The sequence below is a fragment of the Echinops telfairi genome, unplaced genomic scaffold (assembly GCF_000313985.2).
Source record: "Echinops telfairi isolate 266 unplaced genomic scaffold, ASM31398v2 ScPeMD7_7421;HRSCAF=8459, whole genome shotgun sequence".
Lineage (NCBI taxonomy): Eukaryota > Metazoa > Chordata > Mammalia > Afrosoricida > Tenrecidae > Echinops > Echinops telfairi.
Window position 1 is genome coordinate 13,108,318 of NW_022111321.1, and position 7,468 is coordinate 13,115,785.

The window sequence follows — 7,468 nt, forward strand, 5'->3', positions numbered from 1 at the left end:
AAAAAGCAAATTGGAGAGATGGCTTTGTGGTCTTAAGTGTGAAGAACTCTAGAAGGCAATTTTAATCAATCTAATTTATTTTAAAGACAACTGGAAGCCATTTATGTCTCCATGTATGAAAGTGACATGGTAAAAGCTAAGTTCTTGAATTTATTAGCTGTTGTTGAGTCGATTCTTGCTCAATAATCAATGGAATACATTTTTTTCCCAGGCCGGTACCAGCCTATGGGCAGCTGAGCACGAGACTGATCCGGGTTGTTTGGGGAGTATGTCATTAGATCTTTTTCCCTAGCCTGTGGTAGTCCAGGTTAGAAGCTCTTCTGAAAACTGTTCTGCATCAGAGCAGTACACCATCGTCTGTGGACAGATCGGTGGTGGTTGTGCGTGAGAAGCACAAATCTAAGAGATGGTCTCTAAATGCAGGTCAGATGTACTCAAGGTTGTATTTTGACTCTTGTGGACTTGATTGGACTTACTTAAAAGCTTCAACTTGATGAACTTGTACCTCCGCAATAGATGGTCTCTTCCATAGTTGGCGATGGTCTGGTTCTGACCGATGATATTGAGCGTCTCCATCTTGTTTCCACAGATGGAGTTGGTTTGATTCCCCCTTATTCCATCTGGCAAGGTTCAGATGTATGTCACAGATGTATGTCTTTGTCATTGAAAGATTATATTTTGCAATGAATTAGTTGTTGATCTTGGAAAATTCTATCATGTCCTCTTCAGCATTGTTGCTTTCATCAAGGCTATATTTTCTCACTGCTACTCCTTTTTCTTTGTTTCCAACTGTCACAACTCAATTGCTAATAATCATTAAAGCATTTTGATTGCATATTTGATCAATTTTAGACTGCAAGAGTCGGTAAAAACTGCATTGTCCTCATCATTGACATTAACCATTGCCATCGCCATCGCCATAGCCACCCTAACTGGTCTCACTATAGGTGCCTGCATATTACCCTACAGCACTGACAGTGTTGCCCTTCTGGAGGCATCTTCCGATGCTCTTCTCCACAATGACTGCACCACTGCTCCTCTTCAGTTTGTCACACCCAGCACCAACCACCCCGGGCTTGTCTGATTAAAATGGCCACTATAGGTTTATGAGCTCACTCATGCCTAGGATATCCATCTTTGTGCATTTCATTTTATTTCTGATGACTTCCAGTTCTCCTGGATTCATACTTTGGACAGTGCATGTTATCATTATTAATGGATACTTGCAGCTGTTTCTTCTGACCTTGAGTCAGGCTACAACAGCCCGGGAGGACTCTGTAAGCCTTGCTCCATCCACTTCACTGAGGTGGACTCTACTTTGAGGAAGCAGCTCCTCCCCAGGTGTAGTTTTAGTGCCTCCCCATGCAAGGGGCTCATCTTCTAACACTGCTACAGAAAATGTTCCACTGATATTTATTCCAGTGAAGAAATTTTCAGAAATCAATCATAAGGTCCTTTGCTATAGTCTTTCTTAGTCTGAAAGCTCTGCTGAAACATGCTCTCGGTGGGTGACCCATCTGCCATTTGAAATACCAGTGGTATACTTTCCAGCATGATAGAAACATCTAAGCCACCATGGAATAATGAATTGACATATGAGTGGTGGGTAGGAAACCCTAGCAAACACAAACACGACTATTTATGTGCAGTGTGTTCTATCTTTAATCTGCCTTCTTGGCCTCTCAGAACTAATCTAGTCCAGGTACAAATATAAATCCTCAAAGCCACCATTAAAGTTAATCTTGCTGCCTACACTGAGTTCTCAATATGGTGTACTGAATAACTTTAGTCTTCTCCCTAATTCCACCATAGGCACGCAATCATTGCTTGGGCCTTTGGTTGATGATAGGTACTCCATTTTTTCCCCTTAAGATTGGAGCTCTACCCTGAATTGCTAACTTGGTCCCTACATAGATTGGACTCCATACCAAGCCAAGGGGATGGACAGCATTTTCACATAGTCATCTGCCTAACTGTGTGCGTGATATCTACTGAAACACAACCAATTACAACTCTTGATAGTGGTGTTGGCCTGGGTTAAGTAATTTTTTACTTTATCCCTTTGTGCACCATAATTTGCATTTCTCCTCATTCTACTCTTCAGTCAAAACTCTGCCTCTTCCCACCCCCATGCCTTAAAAGTACATGGAAAAGGTGCTGATGGATCTTACCACTAAGCCCAAGAACAATGTGACACCACAGAAATGGTCAAAATATTATGGTAGTTCACAGATATGGAAGTTCAGACGACATTTCAAGTGGACTTATTGATCAGTTGTTATTATTCAAACTCATGTAGAATGTTATTGAGTATCTTAAATAAAATTTAAAAGCATTGCTAGTGTTTCTAGGAGGATTAAGGCAGATTTCCTCTATTCATCCTTCTCCATTAAAACCAGGCAGGGAATTCAGACGAGAGGCTGCTGTGCTCACTCCGCTATGTGAAATCCAGAGAGGAAAGCATCAGAAACCCCACTTCAGCCTTCTTGGCCAAGAGCAGGAGCTCCTGCCTGGATAAAGGGTCTCTTCTTGTCCTTTAGGCTATCGTCACTGTACTTCTAGATCGCTGGGTTAGGACGCTAAGACAGCAGGGGTCATTGGTGAACCCTACAACTGCCTATCAAAGTAATTTATGAACTCCAGTGCACTCTTCTAATTCTGATATGACAAACTTTTCCCATTTTTCAGTCTCAATAAAGGTGCACAAGAATGCTAAACATCCCTGGATAATACAGATTACTCACTCTCTCTATAAGAGGTCATGTTCTTTAATTCAAACCTCAGAAGAGAAAGGACATCAGAGCTTCTCAGAAAATTCTGGAAAGGGGTGACACAAGGGGACATGCTTAATAAATCCTACGGACTCTCTGCCAGGAAGCAACCATATGAATACGGAGTCTCGTCAGACGTCGCAATAAGAGTAAAGGGGAGACCTTTGCACTGTCACCTTAGGGGAAAGAAATAAGCCACACTTTATAACACACATGAAGCTCTGCCACAGGGTCTTTCTCCAGAAAAGCTGCAGCACTCTGATAGACCATCAATCTCAGTTCGTGGGCAATTGGCTTCCACCGATGCTGATGCAGAAAATCAATCTTGAATCCCAGAAGGCAGAGCAAGCATTACCAAAGGTCATAAAGCAGTTACGGTAGCTTTTCCTCAGCAGCCAGTGTCAAAGGATTTCTACCCACCTTGAATACGTTTATTTCTCTGCTTTGCCTTTAGCTCTTCTGGACAATTTAGGGGAGGAAATCATGGCGTCCAAATCACTTATGGTGAAAATAGTCAAACAAAAGGACTGACAGATTAAAACAAAAAACTATAGCAGTGGTTAAAGTGAAATTAGAAATATAGAGAAGTATGTTATTTTAAGTTCCTCCCATTTGTTCCACGGATTCAGCTTAAAGCCAAATTCAATGTCCTTGACCACTCTGTGATTTTTGAAATTGATTCACAAGTGTTCCAGCAGGGCCAGTATAATCAACTGAGCATCATCTCCATACTCCCTCTTCCAATTCCCATCGATTGCCAATTTCTATCATTTTTCCTCTTTAGAGTATCTCTTCAATCACTTTTTCTTTTTCTCTGGCAGAAATAATAATCCAAAATTACATAATGACTATTAAAATTACTTGCTTTAGAAATCTCTATTCTAAGACTTTCCCTTCAGTTGGTTGGCTTAAACAGGTATTTCTTTTCACAACTCCATTTATGGCACCATTCAACCAAGAAATATATCAAGGTTCAAATTGGTGTACTGTATAGAACTCTGGAAGTCACAGAGCTAGTGTGTTGGTCCCTGTGAATTTGGATTTAAATCTGAATCTGTTGATGCCAGGTGTATTTATTTAGATAATTTCCACCCCACCACTGAGTTATCTAGAGAAATGAAGTTTCCTGGGACATAGACCCAAGATAGACAGACAGACAGATAGATAGATACTGCAAGAAACTGGGTGCTGGTAAATAAAAAAAAATCTGTAGCTCAGGTGGTTATCTTGAGTGTGAAATCTATGGGTGAAGCAGCGGACTCTAATCTCGGGTAAGGTTCTAAGTTAAAATATTCAGGCAGAATTCCTTCTCTCTGAAGATCTCGGTTTTTCTCTTAATGTTTTCAATTCATTAGATGAGGTCCCAATAAAGTAAGGAGAATAATCTCCTTAGAAGCCTACTAATTATAAATGTTAATCTCATCTATGAAATATCTTCAAAGAAACATCTAGACTAGTGTTTGACCAAACAACTAGGGACCATGTCCTAGCCCAATTGAACCATGAAGTTAATCATCCACACTACAACCGTGTCCCATCTAGCTAACTTCCTGACTGACCTTCTCCAACAGATAATTCATCATTTCATACCCTCTCTCAAAAATCATTAATGGCTTACCCACTGCTCAATTCCTGTCTCCCCAGTGCCAAAGTATCCCCACGGATACCTTCTATTCCTCCTGGGTAGAATTATTTCACCTGAAAACCCTGTCTAGAAATTGTTAACTAGTACCATTCATGCATTGTACTTAACAATTGTTCCTTAATTCGGGATATTAATTTTTTTTAATTATTGAAATAGAATGTATTCTTGAAGGCCCAGTTTAATACCAAAATTCCAAGATTTTTCATAAATTTACTAATTACTAATTGCTTTTTCATACTGTGAACTCCAGAACTACTTATAATTTGAACAGATCAACAGATACATATTATACCAGGAGGTACCCCCCCAAACGATCCCCCCAAAGTTATGTATTTAATTTTTTTTAATAAAACAACCTTGTCACCTTCAAACTACTCTGCATTACACTTAATCCATTTGTCAAATCTGAGATTCCATTCTTGGAAACATTTTTCAAACTCATCTGTTTGAATGGCTGACAGCACCCTCCTTATTTTTTCTTCACATTTTCTACATAATCAAATCTCTATCCTTTCAAGTTCCTCTTCATTCATGGAAACAAAAATATGTCTCAGAGAATGGTCAGATGAGTAAGGTGCATGGGGCAAGAGAAGCATGCTGTTTTTTGACAAAACTGGTATACTGAGATGGCTGCATGAGCTAGTGCGTTGTCAGGGTAGCAAAACCGGTCCACCCTGTGCCATAAATCAGGCTTTTTTTGGGCTACACAATGTTACACTATTTTTTTCGGAACCTCTAAATAGAAACCTTGATTAATAGTCAGACCTGGTGGAATGAACTCTAAATGCAGGATAAGTCAACATTTTGTCTGTTTGAAAGGTTGACAAATGTCCAGAGCAAGGTTTGTCATCAATCAGCATTTTACCTCTTTTGAAATGAGGAAACCACGCACTTGAGTGCTTCCTATAGCACTATCCTTGTAAGCTGTGTTCAACACCACAGCAGTTACTGCGGCATTTTTCCTGAGCAGGAAACAAAATTTCATAGCCACATGCGATTCTCTTAAATCAGACATCACGAATAACAAGGTTTGAGTGAAACTGCTTTTATGAAAAAATTCACTGTGCCAGAGAGAACCTTCCCAGGGAATGCCATTGGGTGCACTAACTCAGAGCGAGAGCGAGAAATTCCTCGTTGTCCATTGAGCATCAATGTTACTTGAAATAAGTGGTTCTCAAGCCTACTTTGTGCATTTCTCTAACTTGCTCCTCCTCTTGTGTCTGACTTCCCCAAGCCTAACGCACACCGAGTCTCTTAAAACCAACCTTCTCTTCTCCCCCCACTTTTAATTTATTATTTAAGAAGAACAACACATTCTTATTGTGATTAGGATGGAGATTTATAAAGCGAATGATCAATTTTGCTTTCAACAATTCATGCACATTTTGTTTCATCTCCTTGATTGCAATATTGTCGATGTAACATCATGTATCGCGTTTCCTCTTTGTGTTTCCAGTTTTCATTTCTCCTTCTTTCTTAGTCATCCGTCCATGAGTAAATGCTGTTCTTTTCATTTTAAATGGCTGATGAGTCTAAGGTGTGCATACCTCTCAGTGTTATTGTTCTTCTTATAGACTTCTTTATTGTTTGGCTGAAAAACGAGAGTGAGCTCATTTCCAGATCTGTAGGGTGACTAAGGCCATAATCTCAGGGGTTCCACAAGTCTCTATCCAACCAGTGAGCCTGGTCATTTTAAAGATATTGGCCTCAGGATAAGGCAACTGCTATTTGCCTGGTTCATTAGTCCATTGAACTATCTGTTTCCACATATTTTTAATTTTCACCCCTCTTATTTCCTCTGGATAAGGAAAGACGACGAGTTGCACATTGGATGGTCACTCATGAGCTTTGGAGACCCAGTCACTACTCCCCAAAGGATAAGGTAGAGTGTTGTCTTTGTGGACTACAAAATGATAACTGGCCTTGGTGCCTCTTGAGGGTCTGGCCCTAAGCCTCTGGGCCTAGCAACTTTTGCCCTCCAAGTTATATGTAAAAAGTTTCCATAATTTTGAAAGACAAAACCATAGCTCAAGCAAAGCCATCCCTCTGTTTATAAGAACTCTCTGGACACAGAAAGAAATCTCCAGACCATTGGAAGAAGAATGCCTTTGAGATCTCTGTCTGAGATTGCAACAAAGTCAGCAGCAACTGTGACACCGAGACTGTGGGACAGATCAAAGGAACCATCCCAAAACCAGAGGTCAAGACAAGAAACTGAGATGGAGCAGAAGAGCAGCTTTAATTCTATGTAACTGTGAGGCAGAGCGACAGGCAGGCTTCTTGGTCCACTGAGCAGAGGCCAGGGGACCACATGGCTAAGAGGCTGAGTCCTGGAGAGAGACTTGGCTGCTGGCTGATGAGAGGTGTGATTATAGATCAAAGACTATCTGTACTCTTATTGATCCTGACTTTTGGTAACTTATTATCTTCCTTAAGAAGCTCCCATCCTTGTTTTGGGTATGAGTTCTGTACGGTCATTGCAACAAATTATCGAACCCATCATAGAAGTCGAGGAGCAATTGGTGTCAGAATAGTTAAAGAAGGATAGAGGGTGGTGGTATGTCTTACTCCTGCCAAGTGACAATAGGTGTGTTAGCCTGGGTACATTAGAGAAACAAATCCACAGGGACTCATATATACAAAAGAGAGAGTTTTATATAAAGGGTAAGTGTACATTAAGAAAGCATCTCAACCTAGTGCTGTCCAAGCCCATAAGACCAACATTAGCACATATGACCTACACAGATCTACAAAGTCCTCCTCAGTCTCACAAAATACAAGCAATGATGCCGACTGCTGGAGGAAAGCCGAATCCGTGAGCGTGTAAGCATCTGGTAGGTCTGTGTGGCTTCTCCTTAGGGATGTCTCACAGGAAGTGAACCTTGCCAGCTGAAGCAAGGCACTGGCTAAGGCAGCTGCACCCTGGTCTGACCATCAGAGAACAAGAACCCAAGAACTCGAAATGTGAGACTTATTGAGCCATTTATCTCTTCATCCTTCAATTAATCACACATGTGTTTATCAGCCAGGTTGGCACAATAAACCTTAACTA